This window comes from Patagioenas fasciata, chromosome 2 (genome assembly GCF_037038585.1).
Source record: "Patagioenas fasciata isolate bPatFas1 chromosome 2, bPatFas1.hap1, whole genome shotgun sequence".
NCBI lineage: Eukaryota > Metazoa > Chordata > Aves > Columbiformes > Columbidae > Patagioenas > Patagioenas fasciata.
This window is the reverse complement of record NC_092521.1, coordinates 81,613,206-81,637,135: the sequence shown is the minus strand read 5'-3', so window position 1 is coordinate 81,637,135 and position 23,930 is coordinate 81,613,206. Positions and strand designations below refer to the sequence as shown.

The 23,930-nt window shown below is 38.1% G+C and overlaps 1 protein-coding gene across 5 annotated transcripts in view; it reads left to right on the top strand.

The window, feature by feature from the left end:
* The window catches only part of CDH18 (cadherin 18), a 560,106-nt gene that overhangs the window by 322,165 nt on the left and 214,011 nt on the right, over positions 1-23,930 (top strand). Inside the window, exon 1 of one of the 5 annotated variants that reach the window (XM_071804490.1) lies at positions 5,209-5,398. The exons of the other annotated variants lie outside the window; for them this stretch is intronic. The gene's annotated coding sequence lies outside the window, so the exon portion shown is untranslated. Of the gene's footprint in view, positions 1-5,208; positions 5,399-23,930 lie in introns of those variants that run through there. 5 annotated transcript variants of the gene reach the window in all.

Sequence of the window (23,930 nt, the reverse complement as noted above, 5' to 3'; positions counted from 1 at the left end):
AGCCTGAAATCTAGGACCTGACATGATAAACAGAGAGAGTCTGTAAGTCACACTCCCAATGGTACAGGTTGCTTGAGGCTGTATGCTTCAGTTTTCCTCAGGAAAGTTTTTTTCTCTGAAGACTCAGACTGATCAGAATGATTTTTCTTTTCCTGTTGTATAGTATTCGTCAGTCTCAGTGTAACTTCTTCATAATGTCTAACAGCCTAATTATACCAAAGGCAAAAGCTAATTAATTGCCTAGAGCTCACTGTGAGGAGCTCTTCATGTTTTCTTTATCTGTGGTACAGTTAAGTATTGTGCAGAAATGCTCTTCTTAAACCTTATCTGTGAGGCTTGAAAGACTTCTGACATGTGCCAACAAAGCTCGGAGAAATCTCGCCTGGATTCTGATAACACTGAAAAAATGTTAGGATTTTATTTTCTCTTTTCCTGTATTGCATATTCCTAAACATTGGATCATGATTGCTTAGAGCCTTGTAGAGCTGTAGTACAGAAAGATGAAATCTCAGATACAGTGTAAACAACTTGCATTCATATCCTCTTGCATCCATACTCTCAGGGAGAGGATAAACTGACCAAAAAAGGAACTTTAAAAAATATATATATTTTTCTTTATGACCATTAATATTATATTTCATATATTCTTTGCTTTATCATACCACCCACAGGCCATTGCTAGGATAATGCATGGGGATGGGAATTGCACTGGTAAAATTAGAAGCAAATAGTGTTTGTTGGAATTACTGTGTCTCATAGTTCATTATAGTTTAATGTTACAGCATTTGTAATTTAAATATAATTACTTGTGTGATGTTGTGTGTGTGGCTATCTAGAGATAGGTAGATGGAGATAGAGATAGATAGAGATATTTGGTAGAAGACCTTTCAAAAATTACAGTGTCACAGAATCATAGGGTTTGGAAAGGACCTCTTGGGATCATCTAGTTTGACCACCTGCTCAAGCAAGTTGCCCAGAACCATATCCAATTGGGTGTTGAATATTTCCACAGATGGAGAATTTACAACCTCACTGGGCAGCCTGGATACTCATAGAAAGCTATATTTGTTTGGAATTTCCTGTGTTTCAGTTTGTGCCTGTTACCTCTTGTCCTATCAGTTGGCACCACTATGAAGAGTCTCTTTCCCTCTTTATTCATTCTTCAGGTATTTATACACAATGATAAGATTACCTCTGAACCTTCTGTTCTCCAGGCTGAACAGTTTCAGCTCCCTCAGCCTTTCTGCATAGGAGAGATGCTCCAGACCCTTCATCACCTTCCTGGTCCTTCAGTGGACTTTCTCCAGCATGTCCACATCTCTCTTGTACTGAAGAGACCAGAACTAGACCCAGCACTCCAGGTGTGGCCTCACCAGTACTGAGTAGAGAGGAAGGATCACCTACCTCAACACTGTTAGCAACACAGTGACATAGCACTGACAGGGATGTGACATTACAGGGGTTTATCTTTCCTTTCCCAGTAGGGCTACTTTAAACATTCCAAAGCTCGAAATATCTTCAAGCAGACGTCACCATGTGAAGAGAAATCAGTATTTAGGAATTAGAACTCAATCTTTTAACTTTGTAATGCTGTGGAGCCCATCAGTTAGTAAATATGCTTTAACGGAGTTAAGAAAGAAGATAATGTATTTTATAAAGCTGTGAAAGACACAGCTTAGAATTAATTCATACAAAATTGCTAGCAGAATTTTGCGATCTGAGTAAGTTTATAGCTAATTTGATCTCACACCTTTTTAGTGTTGTTTATGGAGAAATTGTAACTATGAAGTATGACATGAGAGAAAATTCAGAGAGATTTATTTGGAAATTCAGCAAATAGATGATGGATGTTGGACCTACACAGATAATAAGTGATGAAAACTGAATGTATTGCTGCTCACTGGAAGAGGAAGAGTATTGGGGAGGGAAGTTTTAAGTGAAAAGAAAGGAAAAGGCTGCATTTTTCTGATCTGACAAGGGTTGAGAGTGTGAGAAAAGTATACTCTGAAAGGGATGGCCACTTCAGACAGACCTTCCAGAAGAGAGAACCAGTGGAGATTATGGTGCAAAGCTATTTGTGTTTTAGTTTTTAGTTAACAGAATTTTTTTCCTCATGTTATTGCCTCTGGTCAGGGATGGCACATTTGAGGGAGAGGCTTGAAAGGTCATAGAATCATATAATTTTTTAGGTTGGAAAAGACCTTCAAGGTCATCGAGTCAACGGCAGTTAAGCTTTGCTGCAGAGCACAGATCAAGGTGACCAGAAGGGCAGACCTAGAGCCAGGCACATCCACAGATGTGTAGAGAGACCACACAGAAACTGGTTGATTTCATGTGAGAGGTTGAGGTAGCAGGGTCACTGCCAGGAGATTTAAATGACCCCTAGGGAATGCAGGTAACCAGGAGGGCGGTGACCAGGACCAGCAAACAGGGAAAAGGCAGTTAGTGCGGCCTTCACGTGGAAAGGCTGGTGCCATAAGCAAGCAGGGAGGATCTTGCCACTTCAAACAGAGGCTATGACCTTAGCAAGGAGCTAAGTACAGCAGGAAGCATGGTATCCACCAGGAGAAGAGCAATACCTTCAGTGTCCCACATGGTCCCTCTGGCTGCAAGCACTGATGCAGTCACCCAAACTGAGTTTGAGAGAGAAGATGTAGCTGTCCAGGTCCCAGGCTGCAGAGTGTGCCCAAGTTTCTGCTTGGGGACTGACAGCAGCAGCAAGCTCATGAGTGGACAATATGCCCAAGTGAAGGAACTGCTCAGACTGATGACAGAGCTTTGAGAGGTGTCCAGGCTGAGGAGCATCAGAGAGTCAGAAAAGGAGATTGACTGGTGGACTCTCAGTCTACTATCCCTTATGCAGGACCAGAGACAAACTGTTGCACCAGATACAGAGGATACCCCACCCTCTTGCCACCAGTCTGTAAGGGGTGACCTAACAGATCGGGGAGAATGGAAATGGGTTACATCTCGGGGTGGCAGGCGAGCACACACTCAGCCTGCTCCACCTTCCCAGGTATCTGTATACAACAGGTATAAGGCCCTGGAATTGGATGGGCAAGCAGCTGATGATGCTGATAAAGACCTTTCTGGGAAGGAGAGGTCCTCTAGGCAACCCACAGCCCACATGAAACCCAGCAAACCTATTAAAATGTCACATGTAAGGAGGAAAAAGAAGGGTAATTGTGATAGGTGACTCCCTTTTGAAGGGAACAGAGGACCTGATATCCTGACCCAACCCACAGGGAATTCTGCTGCCTCCCTGGGGCCAGAGTAAGACACGTGGCTCAGCAACTCCCTAGGCTGGGAAAGTCTTCTGACTATTACCTGCTCTTGGTTTTTAATGCTGGCAGTGAAGAGAGAGGAAAAAGTAGTATTAATCAAATCAAAAGGGATTTCAGAGTTTTGGAGTGGTTGGTCAATGGCTCAGGTACTCAGGTGTTTTTTTCCTCCATCCATTCAGCAGCAGGCAGGCATGAAACAGGCAGGCCCAACTACTTAACACATGGCTATGTGACTGGTGTCGTTGGTAGAACTTCATTTTTTTTGACCATGGGCTGGTCAGTCCTTTGCCAGGTCTTTTGACGTCTGGTGGAATGCACCTCTCACAGAGGGACAAAAAAGCGTTTGCTCAGGGGCTAGGAAGGCTGATTGATACAGCTTTAAATTAGATTGGAAGAGGGAAGGAGACAGTACCAGGCCAGTCATCGATGAGCAACAGGATGGCACACCAAAGTTTGAGTTGATACTTGGCAGCGAGATTCCTCAGACTGCATCATAAGGTGAAGGGCACAATCAACCACACTTGAAGTGTTTCTACACTACTGCATGCAGCATGAAGGACAAGTATGATGAACTAGAAGCCTTGGCCTGGTCCCAGGGATATAATTGGCATTAACGAAACCTGGTGGGATTAATCCTGTGACTGGTGTGCCATGATGGATGGCTACAGGCTATTCAAAAGGGATAGGCAGGGAAGGAGAGACAGTGGGGTGGCACTGTATGTAGCAGAGGGGCCAGAGTGCATGGAGCTGGTAGTTGACAATGGCAAAGTTGAAAACCTCTGGGTAAGAATTAAGGGTCTGACAAATAAAGGGGAAGTCATTGTGGTTGTTTATTATAGGTCTCGCAGCCAGGATGATGACACTGATGAGTTATTCTTTAATAAACTAAACAAAGCCTCCAAGTCATCTGTCCTTGTCCTTATGGGAGAGCTCCACTTGCCAGATATTAACAGCTGCCATCAACAGCTCCACAAGATTCTTAAAGAATCTGGATGATAACTTCTTGGTGCAGGTACTAAGGGAACCAACCAGGAAAGGTGCCCTCCTAGATTTGATTCTAACTATCAGAGAGGGTCTCTGGGAGAAGTGGTGACTGATGGCTCCCTTGACCACAATGACCACAAAGCAGCCAGGTTCAAAATCTTTGTTAATAGGAGGGAAACTACCAGCAAGAACTTAACACTAGATATCAGGAGAGCAGAATTCAGGCTGCTCAGAGAAGTACTTGGTAAAATTCCCTGGGAAGAAACTTTCGAAGGTCTTGGGGTCACTCAGTTTTGGCCATTTTTTCTAAGTACTACCTGCTAAAAGCACAGGACCAGGCAATTCAAAAACTCTGAAAATCCAGCAGGCAAGACAAAATAACCAGCTTGGTTGGGCAAGGATCTTCTTGAAATACAGCAAAAAAAGAAATTACATGGTCAGTGGAAGCAAGGCCAGGCAACATGAAAGGACTTCAGAGATGCTGCTCGTCATTGTAGGGAGGAAATTCACGCTGCCAAAACTCAATTAGAATTGAAGCTGGCCAGTACTACAAAGGACAATAAAAATGGCTGTTTAAAGTATATTAATGGCAAAAGGCAAACTAGAAATGACATTGGCCCATTGCTTGATGAGCATGGACACCTTATTAACAGGGACATAGACAAAGCCGAGACATTTAATGCTTTCTTCTCCTCAATCTTCAACACCCATGATGGACTCAGGGACCGCCCCTAACCCTGGATTAGAAAACCATGGCTACCAGAACGATTAACTCCCGATCAATCCAGAACTTGTATGCGATTTGCTACTCCAGTTAGATCCCTACAAGTCGATGGGGCCTAACAGGATTCATTCAAGGGTGCTTAAAGAGCTGACTGATGTCATAGCAAGATCTCTTTCTATGATTTTTCAACACTCTAGGGAATCTGAAGAGCTCCCAGATGACTGGAAGCTGGCAAACCTTGTCCCAATCTAGAAGAAGGGCAACAGGGATGACTCTGGCAACTACAGACCTGTCAGCCTCACTTCTGTTCCTGGTAAAATAATGGAGAAGATTATTCTGAGAGTTACCAAAAAAACATCTGAATGACAATGTAGTCATTGGTCCCAGCCAGCACAGGTTCATGCAGGTAAAGTCTTGCTTAACAAAATTGATTTCATTCTACAACAAGGTTACCCACCTAGTTGACCAAGGGAAGCCTGTTTATATGATCCTTTTGGATTTCAGTAAAGCTTTTGATACTGTTTCTCAGTTTTCTACTGGACAAGACGGCGAGCATACAGCTGGATAAACACACAATACAGTGAGTGAGAAATTGGCTAATGGGCTGGGCTGAAAGGGTCATGGTAAATGGGGTTATGTCAGTGCTGGTGACCAGTCACTAGCAGGGTTCCACAGGGTTCCATCTTAGGACCAGTACTCTTCGATGTCTTTATAAGTTACTTAGACTCAGGACTTGAGGGATTACTTAGTATGTTTGCCAGTGACACAAAATTGGGAGGAGCTGTTGACACTCTTGGGGGCAGAGACACCCTGCAGATGGATCTCGACAAGTTGGATGACTGGGAAATCACCAACTGCATGAAGTTCAATAAGGGCCAGATTTTGCACTTGGAACATGGCAACCCTGTCTGTACATACAAACTGGGGGATGAGATGTTGGAAAGCAGCTCTGCAGAGAGGGTTCTGGTCAACAGCAAGTTGAACATGAACCACCAGTGTGCCCTGGCAACCAAGAGGGCCAACCGTGTCCTGGGGTGCATCAAGCACAGCATTGCTAGCCAGGTGAGGGAGGCGATTGTCCTGCTCTACTCTGCACTGGTATGGCCTCACCTGGAGCACCATGTGCAGTTCTGGGTGCCACAGTATAAAAAGGATATAAAGCTACTGGAGTGTCCAGAAGAGGGCTGCAAGGTTCATGAAGGGTTTAGAGTGGAAGCCGTAGGAGGAGCAGCCAAAGTCACTTGGTTTGTTAAGCCTGGAGAAGAGGAGACTGAGGGGGGACCTCATCGCGGTCTACAGCTTCCTCACAACATGTGGAGGATGGGCAGGCATCAATCTCTTCTCTTTAGTGACCAACGACAGAAACTGAGAGAATGGCAAGAAGAGGTTTAGTTTAGACATTAGGGAAAGGTTCTTTACCCAGAGAGTGGTGAAGCACTGGAACAGGCTCCCCAGGGAGGTAGTCATGGCCCCAAACCTGTCAGTATTCAAGAAGAGACTGGACAACACCCTCAGATACATGGTATGAACAGTAGAGTTGTCATATACAGGGACAGGAGTTGTACTCGATGATCCCCATGGGTCAGTTCCAACTCAGGGCAGTCTATGATTCTATGAAGTCCAACCATAACCTAACACTGCCAAGTCCACCACTAAACCATGTCCCTAAATGCCACATCTACATGTCTTCTAAATACCTCCAGGGATGGTGACTCAACCACTTCCCTGGACAGCCTGTTCCAATGCCTGGCAACCCTTTCAGTGAAGATATTTTTCCTAATCTCCAATCTAAACCTCCCCTGGTTCAACTTCAGGGCATTTCCTCTTGTCCCATTACTTGCTACTTGGGAAAAAAGACTGGTGAGTTATGAAAGGATACTGAGTTTGTATTGGATGATATGTGCAGGCTATAATACCATCTAGAACCATACTAATAGCGGGGAGCAGATAGTGGAGAGTATCTTAATGAAAACAATTTATGCCCTCTCAAAGTTCCTTTCCTCCATTGTCTCTGTCCATTATGCTTGGGAAAAGGGTTTTGTGTTGTGTACTGTGAGTCATCTGATCTAGGAGGGAAGTGATTTGCAAAAGATTTTTCACATTAAATATCTTGCTATTTGTCACACAGACTGGAGGGCTTTTTTTTTTTTTTTTTTTTTTTTGAAAAGCTTGTGATCATGACAAATACTGTTGAATGAAAAGAAATGCACACAGGTGATCTGGCAGATGAGGTTTGGAAATTATGTCAGTTTTCAGAGGTCAAAAATGAAAGAGTAAACTTGAAAAAATTTACAGTGTGAGGAGAATCCTATTTATTAAGTGAATTCTGCAGTAGTTGCTGTTTCTGCAAGTTTTTAGACATAACTCTGTATAGAGTTCATTCCATAGAACATTATCTCACTGAGAGCACATAGTAAATGTGGTTGAAATAACATTTGAAAGGGAAAGGTTCACTCTCCTTTCCAAATACCAATTAAAAGCAGTATTCCTGACAAATAGTGCTACCTACAGAATCTGAGGATATAACATATTTTTGTTGAGGAATTTCAAAGGCTAGGCATATCCTGACACCTTTTAAAAAGATTTTATTTTATAACATTGCTTTCCATTTTCCATAGCTCAGAAAAATATTATTAGACTAAAGCAGTTTGTCAAAAGTATATCTTGTGTTTCTGTATCTGAACTGTTGGACTATGACTGATGAATCATGTAGTAGTACTGGTTGCTCTTCTTTTTCTTAATCTCCAAGTGCTAATTTATGTTAAGCATAACAAGTCACTCAATCGTACGTCTCTATGTACATTTGAATTATGAGGAATATTTTACAGACTTAAAATCCTGTATTCCTTCATAACTTTTAAATTATTCCATTTATGTTATCGTGTTTGCTCTCCTAGTATAAAAAAGTTGCTGTCATGGTGCCATGTACATAGGTTTCTTTATCTTACTCCAAGAAACAGGAAAATGGTAATCCCTTTGCAATATAATCTTACATTTGCCCTGGAAATTGAAGAACAATAGAGTTTCTCTTAGCATTTTATGATGAGTCCTCACTATGAAAGGAGACAACATTACTCAACCAATTAAATTTCCTGGAATGGATAAACTTCTAATATTTAATGGATAATTATAACCTGAAATAGTGTGTACTGTTCCTTACATGTCTATTTAAAATATATGGGGTCTGCACTGGCTAATGAACAAAGCAGATAATAATATTGGTTGTTCAACTCTTCTGCAGTATTTAAGTACATTTTAAGATAGTGTTTCTCCTACCAGTGGAACCTGTTTTTTGCAAGGACTTGAATATCTGTTTCCTAGATATCGCAGTTCCAAATGTCACCTATTAGAAGCAGCTGGTACATAATAAAGATCATGATCAGGTCTTTTACTGGATAGGTAACAGACTTTTTTAGACACTAGTCATCCTTGGTCCCCATTGAGTACAGCTGTGGTTAGTGATATTCTGATCACTTTGCATGTATAATGATCAGATAGTATTTAGCTGTACACAGGAGACTGTTCTATCAGCAAAGGGAATGTATCCAAAAGATGTGATCTTAAGTCTGATTCAGTAAGTATGATTATGGATATATCATTTGAAGTAATTTCTTCTGTAAACATTTGGTATCAATGTTTTGTTGATATCTGAGCTGAGATAAACTAATACAATTCAATTGCTTTTATTTGGAGCTTCTTTCTGTACTGGTTGGATTGATGGGCTGAACCCAATTGTATGAGGTTCAACAAGGTCAAGTGCCGGGTCCTGCACTTGGGTCACAACAACCTCAGGCAACACTACAGGCTTCGGGAAGAGTGGCTGGAAAGCTGCCTGGCTGAAAAGGATCTGGAGCTGTTGATCAACAGCTGGCTGAATATGAGCCAGCAGTGTACCCAGGTGGTAAAAAAGGCCAGCAACATCCTGATGTGCAGAGTTACCATCCCTGGAGGTGTTTAAAAGACATATACATGGGGCTCTTAGGGCCATGGTTTAGTACCAGCATTAGGTTATGATTGGACTCAATGATCTTGAGGGTCTTTTCCAACCAAAATGGTTCTATGGTTCAATAGGGAGGGGACAACACTCTTTAATTAGATGCTATATGCTAGCAATGATTGCATTTCTTGAAACTTTTGCAAATCTGTTAAGAATTATCTCCATATGCCAATAAAAATTAATTAAAATACAGATTGTATCTCTTCTATCTTCCTAGCATCATTGTGTGTATGTTTCTAGTCTCTTTTTAGAAAGAGATGATGCATCTTGAGGTTGAATTTGGACAAATTGCCATTTAAAATAAACAGATACAAAATTCTTGACATATTCTATACAGTGGAAACTCAGAGTATGGACTGACTTAATACATTTCTTCAGAAATCTAACTTAGTGTTTGTGTTTGAATAGTGAAAGAATTGCATAATATTAATTCCTTAAGTTCCAAAACAGAAAAAGCCATCTCATATGTTAATGCTTCCTTTACAGGTTGTAACCAGGAGGACACTTTTCTCATGTTATAAATTTAATATTCTAAAGCTGAATTATGTGTTCAACATTCCTATACCATATATGCCATATTCTGAATTCCATCCCAGTTACGTAAATAATAAATTTTACACAGCGTGAACACAATCTGTGATGTATATCTAAATATCTTTTACATTTGTACACTGCTGTAACATGTAAAGTAAAAGTAACTCAATCTAATAATACATACTGTCTGTGTATGTGTATCTGTTATTCTGCCCTCCTCCACTGCTAGCAATTTTTTAAACCATTGGCCAGTTCTTGCCAAATTCCACAGATGGTTAGAAATCTCAAAAATGTAAAGTTTCCTATAATTTTTACAAAAATAAGTACTTTTTCTAGGGGGAAATACTGCTGTGCGATAACACCTTTTACTAAATATCCCACAATTAGGAAACTACTTGAGTTATTTTGGTTTTGTTTTATTATATAGTTCTGTATTTCTGAGTCTGTAGTGTTTCTACCTAGGGCTGTTGCAAAAGAAGCTGCTAATTTCATCACAAAGGGATAGTCTTCAAAATTAAAATGGTTTACAATTTAAAGGACTATAGTTGTTGCATTCTTTGTCATTTCTACTGTAAATATATGATTAGATAAAAATCTTGTATGCTAGTATGCTAGTTAAGAATTCTTTTGTTTTGTTTTGGTTTGTTTGTTTTTTTTTTTTTTTCCATTTAATTCCTGGACTGTACTAGTACACCTGAAAAGAGATTTTATTTGCTTTATTGGACTTTATTGAAATTTCAGGGGAATTATGATGATTATTTGCTTGTTCTCTTATAAGATAATCTATATAGATAAGTATATATTATATAAGTATGCTTATATATGAGAAATAGCTGAAACTGCTATGTAGCAACATTTAAAAATGCAATATGCAGAGCACAATTAGAAAATATCAACCAGAAGCCTAAGTAAAATCCTATTCTGAATGAAATGCTGATAATCAAAAAATAATTCTAGCTATCTAAAGTATTTGGAACCTCCTAACATGAGAATACAGTAAGAACACATGTTTTAAATGCAGAAAAAAATCTCAAAATTTAGAGACAGTAGAATTGCTTTAATCTTTGACCAGGTGAAGGGAGTTATACTCAGGAATGTGGATATAAGAGACAGAAATTGTCAGAAGGATGACAATTTATAGACTTTTAAATAAGAATTTTAGAAGCTCATGGAAAACAATATTAGGAATATGAGCATGACCTGCAGGTTGAAGGAGGTGATTCTGCCTTTCTACTACACCCTGGTGAGACCCCACCTGGAGTACTGCATCCAACTCTGGAGCCCTCAGTACAGGAAAGACATGGACCTGTTGGAAAGAGTCCAGAGGAGGGCCACCAAGATGATCAGGGGGATGGAACACCTCTTCTATAAGGAAAGGCTAAGACAGCTGGGGTTGTTCAGCCTGCAGAAAAGAAGGCTCCAGGCAGACCTTATTGTGGCCTTCTAGTACTTAAAAGAGGACTATAAAAAGATGGGGACAGACTTTTTAGCAGGGCCAGTTGCAACAGGATAAAGGTTTAAACTAAAGGAGGCAAGATTCAGGCTAGACATGGGGAAGAAATTTTTTACAGTGAGAGTGTTGTTCTCTTCTCCCAAGTAGCAAGTGATAGGACAAGAGGAAGTGGCCTCAGGTTGTGCCAGGGCAGTTTCAGATTGGATATTAGGAAAAAATTCTTCACTGAAAGGGTTGTCAGGCATTGGAACCGACTGCCCAGGGAAGTGGTGGAATCACCATCCATGGAGGTGTCTAAAAGACATTTAGAGGAGGTTCTTAAGGACATGGTTTAATGGTAGAGTTAGGTTAGGTGATGGTTGGACTCAATGATCGTGAGGGTTTCTTCCAACTGAAATGATTCTGATTCTATGGTAAAACAGTGGACCAGGTTGCCCAGAGAGGTGGTAGATACCCCATCCATGGTGATATTCAAGGCCAGGCTGGACAGAGCTCTGAGCAACCCGATCTAGTTGAAGATGTCCCTGCTCATTGCAGTGGGGTTGTACTAGGTCTCTTTCAAGTTTTTCTTCCAACACAAACTATTCAATGATTCTGTAAAGCTCATTGATTTAGGATTATTTCAATGAATAAATATTTGCAAGGCAATAAACTGAATTTGTTCTTACACTGAAGAATATCAGGCCTTGAAAAACTTGGAATTTTTCAAATGACAGTTTAAAGTGATAAAGATTTTGCTACTTGTCTTTTGAAAACACAGCTTACAGACCCAGGTCATTTAGGCCTTCTTAACAAACCTTCCACCACTCATGTCATGCTATTTCATTTACATGACCTAACCAAGATTAACACTGGAGTTTTTTCTTTGTTTTTCCCACTAGTGGAGGAGTTTGAAAATTTCATGTTTAATGTAAACTTAATGATTATGCAGTAATTCTATAGTCTCTATGATGAAGATTTAAACTTTTCAGTGAATGGCCCATTGGTGATGGTTCTGCTGTAACTACTTTCGATAGGATGTACTTACTGTAAGCCAGAGGGTGAGCATGATGCTTATTCTTTATATAAGTACCTGAAAAAGTTTTCATTTTGGATTTCACTGTACTTGATAACAATTACTTCTTTCTTTAGTCATAAGTGGTCTGTGTTTTCAAGGAAACAGAAACCTTGAATAAAAAATGTCCTTTTGTCCGTATATTTTACTTCTGCATTTTGGGAGTTGTTTTTTATTAGAATGTTAATGGAGTATGTCCAACTAGACCTCTGCAAAACGATATCACTTCAGTCTCAATGGAAATGGAACAGTATTCTGCTTTGTTTTCTAACCCTGAACTGCATGCTCTGGTAAATAAACAATTTTAACCATATAAATCAGCTGGTAAAACATTTTAGAACATCTGAGAATATTACTTCGAGAGCTATTGTTGGATGATCAACCTTGGTTATTCAAGAGGTTTACTTAAGAAAATAAGATTATTTCTGCAGCCAACTGCATAAGTGATGCCTTTGACTGATCAGCTGCACTCTTAACACCAATGTAAACTAGCAAATGAATAAAGTGATAATTAACTGTGTATTTATCAAGGAGCTACTGTAATAGCATTGATTTCAATACCTTGTTTAGCTGATGAACTGATTTTTCTCCATTCCCTCTGGAGTGCAATTCATATAAAGAAATATGCTTCTTTGCAAGCACCCTGCTAAATGCATTGCTTGTATGTATTTCTGTATTGCGGTTTCTTAATACCCAAAATGGTAATGAATTATGCATCTCAGCACTAAATTTTTTTTTTTTTTTTGCCAGACTTCGGATAACAAAGCAACTGCTTTATAAATAGATGGATGCAACTTGAACAAACGTAGATAAAAAGTATTATACTTTTGAAAATTAATTTGACTGATTGTTTTTGATATACTGAGTGCCTGAACAAAATAAAAATTGCAAAATTTTATTTTCAGCCCTGGATTGCAGAATGGAATTCAAGTATATTAAATGTTAAAGGCTTCTTCTTTTCAGCCTAGATTTTGGGTATGCTATTTGTCATCCTTTAAAGAATGAATATTTCTAAATGATCTCTTTAGCCATCTTTGCACATCTACTATGTGGTATGAAAAGTCTTCTATTTGTAAAATATGAAAATAGCTTTGTATTTTTTGTGATGGAAAGTTATTGCCACATGAAAATATCTTTATTCCTTACTCATGTGAAATAATACTTTTTTTCAAAAGTATATTTTAAAAATTTATCTAGGAATAACAAAACAAAACACAACAAAACAAAACAGCAAAACCCACCAACCTAAGGTCTTGAGAATATTGGTTTTCGTCAACTACATGATGCATTTTAGAAAAGGAAATATAAGTTTCTTAAACCATTATATCTCACAGAATCAAATAATATCTTGAGTTGGAAGGGACTCATGAGAATCATCGAGTGCAACTCTTGACTCCACACAGGACAACCTAAAAGTTAAATCATGTGTGTAAAAGATTTGTTCCAATGCTTCTTGATGACTGACAGACCTGGAGGTATAACCACTTCCCTGGAGAGTTTGTTCCAGTGCTTGACTACCTTCTCAGTGAAGAACATTTTTCTAATGTGCAATTTGATCTTCCTTGGATTCAGCTTTAAGCCATGCCCTTGCTTGCTGCCACCAGACACCGGAGATGTGAGGTCAGCACCTCCCCCTCTGTTGCCCCTTGTGAGAACGTTGTAGGCAGTAATGAGTCTCCTCTAAGCTGAACAGATCTGGTATCCTCAGCTGCTCCACATAAGTCAGACTCTCTAGGCCTTTCACCATCTTTGTTGCTCTCCTTTGGACACATTCCAGCATTTTCATATCCTTCTTATATTGTAGAGCCAAAGCTTCACAGTATACTTCAGGTGAGGCCACAGCAATGCTAAGTATAGTGGGGCAATCACTGCTTTCAGCAGGATATGGTTGGCCTTTTTGGCTGCCAGTGCACATTGTTGACTCATATTGAACTTACCATCAGCCAAAACCCCCAGCTCCCTTGCCTAAATATTGTATAAGCAGAGTATTTTTTTTTTTCAGAATATAAAGAGTGAAATTTTTCAGCTTTTTCTGTGAGATAAATGGTTGGATAAAGACACCATAGTTCATAACTTTCTCCCGTTGCCTGTATCTTACTCATTATGCATTAAGAGCTTTCTGCACTGTGTAAGATGGAATAACCTCTGCAATTAGGATCATCTGCTATAGAGGGAACAAGAATTTTTATGTAGAAAGCACTGGGCAGAGTATATTCATTTTCTATCTGGCTTACCTTAGTAACTTGGTTTTCCATGGGTTTATTTGCTCTGCATTGCTCCACATTTTTCTTCTTGCTAAAGAAACAGCAACAGCAGTATGTTCAAATCCATTTTTAAGCCTTTTATTATTACTTTGATATACAAATACTGAGCTGCTAGCTGTGTAACTCTGTTGCTGTCCATATAGTTATAGATTTTTACTGGTTGTGGTTCTGGTTCCTGAAGAGTTGGTTTAAATTAAATAGCCTCGACAAACATGATACGAGTGTCTGGAGAATATAAGATAAACAGAATTCTAGGTAGTAGGCACATTAACACTGAAATCTTCAGTCTGTCTCAGTAGAGTCCGATTGACTTATTAAGCTCGCACCAGAGCACACTGCTCTGCTCCAAAAAGAGCACCTGCCCCTCATTTGCTATATGGAGCAAGTAATTTATTCCAACTCAGATAATAATTCAGCTTATTTTCTCTGCTGTTCTCTGTACAGTCGCTTGCTGATATACTGAGCAGAGAAGGAAGCATGCAGTTTTTCACTCCATGTTCTTTTCAGCCTACTTGATGAGCAGAAGGATACTCTAATAAATTGAGACCCCATGAATTTTGTATTAAATTCCTTGATCCAAAAGGTATTCTGGAATTGTGGAGACCACACAGATAAATCAGATAAAATTTATTCTGCTATGGAAGGAGTTCAAACTTAGCCAAAACATTCATTCTTGTCTTATACTTCTGCTCTTAGGGCAGCAACAGTACTGCAAGAATGAGGGACAGAGTTGTTCTCTGTAGGGATGGTCCTTACTTAACCACAGAAATTTAGTCAAAATCTCAGCTTGAAGCACAACTGAAGGCTTGTCCTGTACCTTTGCAGTTCAGGTTTCCTCAGGTTTCTCCACAAGAAGGAAGACCCCATTGTCACTGGGCTAGAATTGTGTCCAAGGGTGAAACATGATTGTGAATTTTGTATTATCACTCTGCTGATGTGTTTAACACATGCATTTAAGCTATTTGAAAATAATTTAGGTATAATATACTTGTCACTCTTTCAATCTTCATATTCTGTGACTCAGGAAAGAACATGTGTTTATGTAAATTGTTTAGATTTGCCTTGTTAAGACCCCTGAAACAATAGTTTTGATGACTGTGCTTTTCATATATATATGTATATACATATATATATGTAAATAAAGTAACATGATAACCTGTTTGGCATTTATGCATGTGTGTGATTTCCCATTATTTCAGGATGATATCCAGCTCTTATCAACCAAAATATCTTTTTCATTTCAATCTTCTTGTGAAATACTTTGTTGAGCTTACAGTGTTGAACTTAATGCCTTACAAGGTTTTAATTCCTGTTATTTATACTACTGCCTTGTGTACCCTGTACATTTGCAATGGACTGCAGGGCATTATGGGAAAGGAGTTTTAAGCAAGTTAAACAAGTTCTTGCCTTGCTCAAGAAGTCTTTTACGTGTCTGTAGCCATCATAGCTCTTATGAGATTGTTCCTTGTTCTTCAGAAAACCAAGTCATTTATGCAGATCTTGAGCTGCTGTGATTTTTTTTTCTTTCCATAATTCAGAAGCATCATCAAGCTCTCAGTTTTTTTTTCTTTGCCATTAGTAAAGAATCCACAGATACACTTGACCAGATGGATTAGTAGTTGTTGGTTCCTTTACAACAAGTAAGAGATGGATGTTCGATTTGTACTTGTAGAGTATGTTAAAGACAGTTTGGTGAGACCTACTTTGAAGTTTCAATGAGTACAAAAAAGGGGGTAGATAGGAACTTCTGATTTAGTTAGTGAACATGATTGAAGGATGTGTGTGAGTATAAGGTTGGTTTGATATTTATATCTGGGCCATGAGAATAATTAGTATTCTGACAAAAAGGTTTAAGAATAGTCCTGGCTATGCCATTTGTATTGTCCAGGAGAAGTAGATGAGACATGTTGAAACAAGAAAATAAGAAAGCTCTCTCTGTCAGTCACTTGTTGTAAGCATCTGAAAGAAAAATAGCTTGCAGAAAGATTGTGATAACCAATTTTCTTATTAAAGTAGAAAAAAAAAGAGAAGAAACAGAAAGGACTATGGAATGAACCTTCCAGTTAATTTCCATAGCAACCATTCAAAACAAATATTTGACTGCAGTATGTCATCTTCAATAATTTCAATTTAAGAAAATAAGTGAGAAAAGTCCTAGTATTCTAAATACTTTTTATGAACACCTTTCCTATACAATGTATGATTATATGTGTAAAATATTATGTTTGTGTTTCAAAACAGATACTTTTTGTTCATTTCCAGAACACTTCTTGTAGCACTATTAGCACAATAGAAAGAGAAAATTATTCCCACTCATATTAGAAGTGATTTTTCTTCATTCTGAAGGTAAGAGAAAAGAATATTCAAGTGAGAGTTAATGGTGTTCACCTTGCACTACATGAAACATGGTACCAAACATTACAAGGCAAGCAGAATGAAGTACAAGGAGCGCTTTAGCTACATTCTTAGGATCATCAGCTACTGTACCGGAGTGTGTAACACTTCTACCAAGTTTCGAAAAGCCCCTGTCAACAATTTTCTGTTATTCTACTGAAAGACAGACTAGCCAAGTTAACTCTAACGAAAAGATGGAAACTGCTGGATATATCTTGTAGTGACAGTGGAAACTTTGAAGTGAATAATAGATCTTGGGAAGGTTATATTTTTCTTGTGTGGATTTTTTTTTTTTTTTTATGTTATGTATCACATCTTCTCATAAATATGAAGGGATAGCTTTTAGTTATCACCTTTATCACATTCTCTCAGGCTTTTATCAGGACTACTGATCCACAGAGTCTTTAGCAAATACCCAGAGTTCGTGTCCTCTAAAATTCCAGAAGGCTTGCTTCTTTCTTTTTTTTTTTTTTTTTTAATTCATTTATTTATTTGGGAAGATTTACAATAACATCTAGCTTTGCATCTCTTCTAAAGTTTAGACAAAATTACAGTTTGGCTATCTATCTAGTACTCTAAGTGAACTCCTGATAGTATAACATGTTTTTGTCCATAGCTGATTTGGTTATTTAGAATGACTTTTAGTGTATCATAGGAAGTGTAAGGTTTTGTACAAACATGTTTCCTTTGAGATCAGAATGGGTGAGTGGGAAAGGAGGCATAGTGTTGTATATAATTATTACTTTTGAAAATGTGAAATATATCACAACAGTAAAATTAATCTGCCTCTTCAATTAATGCACTAGAGAATCTCTTCTATTTTGGGGAGTGTTTTTTCCGCAATTAGCTGAGTGCTTTGAAAAAATGGTGTGTTCTTTTCTGCATCCTATGCATAAAATAATTCACCATGACACCGACATGCTTTATCTTCAGAGCCATCACAGATTATTAGAATTCCATTCCTATAACGTTGTGGGAGTTAATGCATTCATTTAGGCTGAGCTGGAGCTATACCTTGTGCCGGATCACACATTTCAAGATGCCAGCCAAGAAGATAATTTAGTAGGATGATTTTTGCATACTAAGAATCAGTCTCAGAACATTTTCACTCCTTTAAGTATTCAATTCATGCCTTGTCACTAATTATGAAGATAGAAAACAGATACCTTAAGTTTCTGGCATTTACCCAACTGAGCCATTCATTTTGGAGCTCTGAGCAGTGTGAGTTCTGGTAGGGTGCTCTGATTACTATCAAAATCCCAAGCTATAACAGAGGTGCTTAACATTAATGTTAAGAGTCATGCATAGAAAAACCAGGTGTTTTCTGATTATCTGTATGAAAACTGCAGATGCATCACATTCTTGCAGCCAACTTTATCTCTTATCAGAACAGTAATATGATTAGTAGTGTTCTTGCAATAATATATCTTGATTTTGATAGGAAAAAAAAAAATTGAATATGATTTCTTCCTCTAAGTTTATATATGAAAGTAGAATGTTTGCCCTATAAACACCTAAATAGATAAATTGTCTTTCATTTTCCTTTAATTCTTTGTCTCTTAACAATGAGAGCTGTACATTGCAGCAATAACTTTTCTCTACAATGGAGTATATGTTTCCCACCTTGTATTATTATATCACCTTTTTCACTCCTTTGACTTTCAGCGATCTGACAGAATGCAACTATTTACTCTGAAAAATAATGCACCTTCTCATGCATTACTCAATAAATAAATATAATCTTGCTGGTAGCCTGTGACAAAAGTACTACTACGTATTACAAGACTCCAGAGAGGAAGAGTTTTCCCAGATTAGAGGTTTGAACCTTACAGACTATCAGATATGTGTTTATTGTTATTTAATATTGCTGATTTCTTCCTTTGATTATATTTTGTCAGTTCTATAGTCTTCATTTTCAAATGCAGTATTAAGGTATGTTTATTTATTTATTTATTTATTTATTTATTTTCTAACTTCTGATTGTCAAAACTTGGTAAAAGATTGGTTTAGGACAAGATGAAAACTTCTGGAAAATGTAGTTTCAGGTAACTGAAATCATCAAATAATTGTGAAGTTTTTTAAGAATATGAGTAACAAATTATGTTTTAAAATATTTTGAAACAATATTTTTAAAATAACAAGAATTTTTTTTTTTTTTTTCCTGTAGTCATTGTACATTTTCTGAGTTTCACAGAAAAAAATTTCTTTGACAGTACATTGACACTAGGCTGGGAATCCTCCTTAACTGCCTACCTTTTTTCTCTGATGAATCAAAGGGTTTGTGAACTAAGTCACATATTCCAACCTGATGTGTGTTTTCTGCTCCATTTATTAAAAAGCTGTGAGCTATTTCTTCAGAACTTGTTTCAGGGTGGAAAAAAAAACCAACAAAACCAATAAATCTTGCAGGAACTGGGGATGTAAACCTAATGTTATTGAAGTCAATCACACAAATCAAACAGATTACAGTATGACAAGCATTTACTCCTGCTTTTCTCCACCAACTCATAAAATTCAAATGAATTATTTTTTTCTCTTTTTATAATATGTTCTTGTTTATTGTAATATCGATAGAAACACCTTCAGTGTTTCGCAATACTCAGGGTATATAGAAAAGGATGACAGAATATGCTTCCTGAATTATACCAATCATAATGCTTAAGCATACACATACCCTTTAAACTAACTGTCCCCAAAGGACTTTTTTTCCTGTATTACAGCCATCAAAACTCCAGCTGTTATCTCGGTGTGTCTATGATTGCTCTTCCCCTTCAGTAAAGAGATATTTGTCTCTTTTGACAGGACCATCACAGGAATTACATCTACTCTATTCTGACTTAATTGATTGCTCAGAGTTTGTGGTTCCACACTTGTATCCAAGACACTATGAGAATGATGATGAAATTGAGGCATGAAGAGGCTTATTGATCTGGCGTAGGAACCTGAGTTTCACAGACTCTTATTTATTACCATCTTTCCCTTCTTCCTATGTTAATATTTATGTGACTGTACACAAACTCTACTTGTTTAAAAAATGGTCCTAAGATTTTAATTCTCTTAAAATGTTAAATAATTTAAAATTTAAAATAAAAAAAAAAAAAGCTGAAACCGGCTAAGACTTTGTGTTGCTCATTTAACTTCCCGAAATCAGTAGTGAACAACAGGTTTTTAACAACATAAGCTGGATCCCAGTGGAAAAAAAAAAAACTTTTGATCCAGGATCCTGATTTTTTTTAAGACCCAGACCCTGGAAGAGGCAGGAGGAACCTTCCCTTCCTTGTCCTAAGTCTTCTGATGTGAAAACTGCAGTATGGTGTTTTCTGAGCCAAATGTCATTCATTGGAGATCAAACACACTGCTGCAGTCCCAATGAAACCACTTTAGGATTTATCAGAATTAAGTGGAAAAAGTGTATTTTTTAATGTAATTTGATTTTGTTACAAAACATAACCTCTTCAAAATAAAGTAAAACACAAAGAAGTGCATACTAGCTTAGTGAATGAGAACTTGTATTCTCATACAGGTACAATAAAATATTCATTTCTATTTCAGTAATTGAACATGAATACAAAGAAACAAAGAAACAGAGATTTAAGCCTATGTTTGACCTCCTTGCATAGTTGTTAGACTTTACATCTCACATTTGGGAGCTTCCTTATTATTTGAAAAATAAATAGATTTCTTCAAGGAATGTATATGGGAAATAATTTTATATCATGCCATGGATTTACTATTGCAAACTGCTTTCTACTGCATTTGTAAGTTATACAAGTTACGTGCATCATAAATGGACAGGATGATCCGTGGCGCCTTGATAAAGTGACCAGAGTGTTTTGGTTATGGTTTTGTCTTTTGCAGACACAATAAAAAAGGACACTGATGAACACGCAAAATAATTTTTCTTTTGTTTTTGGCTATAGTACCAGCTTTGATCTAACTTGTAGTGAACCTTCTCTCCCTACTTCACACTTTCCACTGAAACTATCCAGCTTCCTCTGCTATCATCTTCATCTTTCTCACCCACTAACAATGCACTGAAGATATCGGAGATTCCCAGAGTAGTTGTCTATGCAGTTCACCTGTTATTAATAAATATTTAGAATTCAGAGTAAATTTGTCTATTCTAAATATGTATTTCAGGTGCATTTAGGATTGTGACCAGACTCACTATCTTCACTCCAGTTGTAAAGTCCAGTTCACAGACCAATAGTTTGTTTGGCAGTAAGCTCCAGATCTCCATACTGGGGGTCTTGGTTGTGCAAGGCAGAATACAAAAGAGTAGCAGAGACTGGATGTTCCAGTCTGCACAGCTGAATGATCAGCAAATTGTGTGGGGCAATTGCAAGAGGAGGAGGAACCAATGGGTTTATACACTTCATGTAAGGTTTGTTTTTTTTTTTTTTTTCCCATTTGACAGTCTTTTTCCATACTGTCACTCAGTTTCTATTGCTATTATCTTAAAAGATCTTTTTTTTTGAAGAATCATTTGGCCTGTAGGCTAGTCAGCTGCTCCTGAAAGTGTGAGAACACAGCACTCCATCAATGCCTTTTTCTCCTTCTATATGTGCTTTCTTAAGCTGCAGTTTCTGGAACCAAGCAATTTATTTTAGAATTCCAGCTTTAATTTAAAAAGAAAATCAGCAGGATTTTGCTTCCTTTGGCATGCAAGAAAAATTTAAAACATTATCTTCCTGCACCCTCAGGCTTAGAAAGCAAATTTAAAATATGAAGTAAAAATTCATTATGGCTTTTTTTTTTTTTTTTTCTTTTCTCAGAACTGACCTCTGGTAATTTAGTTCTTGGGATTATCAGTATTAAGCTTCTGTGAGAATTACTAAAACTTGAGGCACCAAAACAGAAGTTACTTTCTCGACAAGTCATATTTCTGTGATGAAAGACATCAGTATTTCTTAGTTAATGTACAAAAATGCAATAAAAGAGAAATTGAAAGAAAGGATATATATATACACTTCCCACAGGAGAATGTTCTCTACACATGAATTGTGAGACCTTATGAGGATACAGTGGAGCATTTATTTATTATTGATCAGATTCTAGTTTCTACTTCATTTCTTTCCTTAATGTATAGTAATCAAAAGCTGTCATCCAGCAGGATCCCATAGGAGTCTGCAATGGAGGACAAAAGGGCCCAGGGCAGCTACCGTATTTCCCCAAAATAAGACAGGGTCTTATATTAATTTTTGCTCAAAAAATGTTTACTTTCTTACATGTGTAGCTGCCTGGACAGTATTTAAATTGACTTTTTTTAATGAACTGTAACTAGGGCTTATTTTTGGAGTAGGGCTTATATTTCAAGCATTCTCAAAAATCCTGAAAAATCATGCTAGGGCTTATTTTTGGCAGAAGTCTTATTTTCAGAGAGTCAGGGTAGGTGACCTTCAAGGACAATCTCGTCAGAGTTAGAGTGGGCCATGCCAGTGTGTAGAAAGCCACACAGATATGGTAGAAGACCAGTGTGGATGAACAGGAGAATCTTGACTGAGGATAGGTAAAACCAGAAAGTACACAGGAGATGGAAGCTGGGGTGGGCTTCCTTGTTACTTCCTACAGAGATATTGCCCAGATGTGTAGAGATGAGTTTAAGAAAGCCAAAGCTCAGTTGAATCAAGGACTGTGAAAGAAACAAGATGGGCTTTTATAAGTACACTGGCAGCAAAAGGCAATCTAGGCAAACTGTGCCTACTGCTCAGTGGGGCAGAGGGTCTACTGATCATGGACATGGAAAAGGCCAGGATCCTCAGTGCTTTTTTTTTACCTTGTGTTTTAATATGAAGGTCTGACTTAATATGAAGGTCTGACTTGCCAGGCTCCTGAACCTACCAGCAGAGACTAGGGTGTCAGGAATTATCCACAGGGATGGATAGAGCTAGATAATTCTTAAGCCGATTGAACATACCCAAGTCCGTGAGACCAAGTAGGCTTCATCTGACTGAGGGTGCTGAGGGAGTTGACCAGTGTTGCAATGAGGCTGCTCTCTCTTGTCTTTGAAAAGATGTGGTGATCAGGGAAGATTCCTGATGTCTGGAAATGCTCTTTCTTGATTTCAACAACACTTTCAAAACTGTTTCCAATATTATTCCTATAGCCAGATTTGTTGTGATGACGACTGCAAATGTTGGCTGTAAGGTGAAAATTGGCTGCACCACCAAGATCAGAGGGTTGTGTCTGTGGTGCAAAATCCAATTGGGGGCCAGTGGCTAGTGATGTCCCTTCAGGACTGCAGCTAGAGGAAGCACTGTTTACATGTCTGTACTAATGAACTGGAAAATGGGCTGGGCTGCACTCACAGGAAGATTGCAGAGGAACCTAGACCGACAGGACAAATGAGCTGACAGAAACTTCATTAAATTCAGCAAAGGCTAAGTCTTGCATCTAGGTTATAATAATTCACCATGCTTGGTGCCAGCAGGACATAAAACATCTTTGCAGAAAAGGCCATGCATGGGTCCTGGTAAAGAAAGCCATGCAAAGGAAGCCATGCAAAGAAAGCCAACTGCATTCTGCAGAGTATTAGCAAGAAATTAGCCAGCAGGTTGAGAGAAGAATTTTTTCCCCTCTATTAAACACTTGTGAGACTGTATATGCAGTATTGTGTCCAGTTTGGCCGCCCCACAATAGGAAAGACATAGATATAATGAAGTGAAGTCAAGGAGGCTCTACTGAGATGGTCAGGGAACTGGAGTACATGGTGTATGAGGAGAGGTTGAGAGAGCTTCTTGTTTAGCCCTAAGAAGAGAAGGCTACACAGAGGTCTTACTGCTGTCTTTAGAAGAGAGAATACAGAGAAGTTGGAGATGGATCATTACTGGTGCACGACAGCAAAGCAAAATGCTACGGGCACAAACTGAAGCATAAAAAATTTTGGTCAGAAAAAAATAAATACAATGGGAGAAATTGAATACTGAAACAGGTTTCCCAGTGTAGTTTGGAATCTCCCCCGTGAAGATGTATTAAACTTGACCGTACAAGTCCCTGAGTAACCTGATCTCTTTGTCCCTGTTTTAAACATAAGTGCCACCCAGCCTACGAAATTCTACAGTGCTATAATCACTGAGTAAATAAGTTAAAAGGTTTAAAGAAAAAAAAAAAGGTGGCATGAGTATAAAATAAATATTTAAAGTACTTAAATTTCAATCTTGAAGTTTAAAAGTTTCCTTTAGTGCTTGAATATATAGCTTTGTTGTATTTCTCAGCAACTAGATAAGAACTCTGAAATGTAGC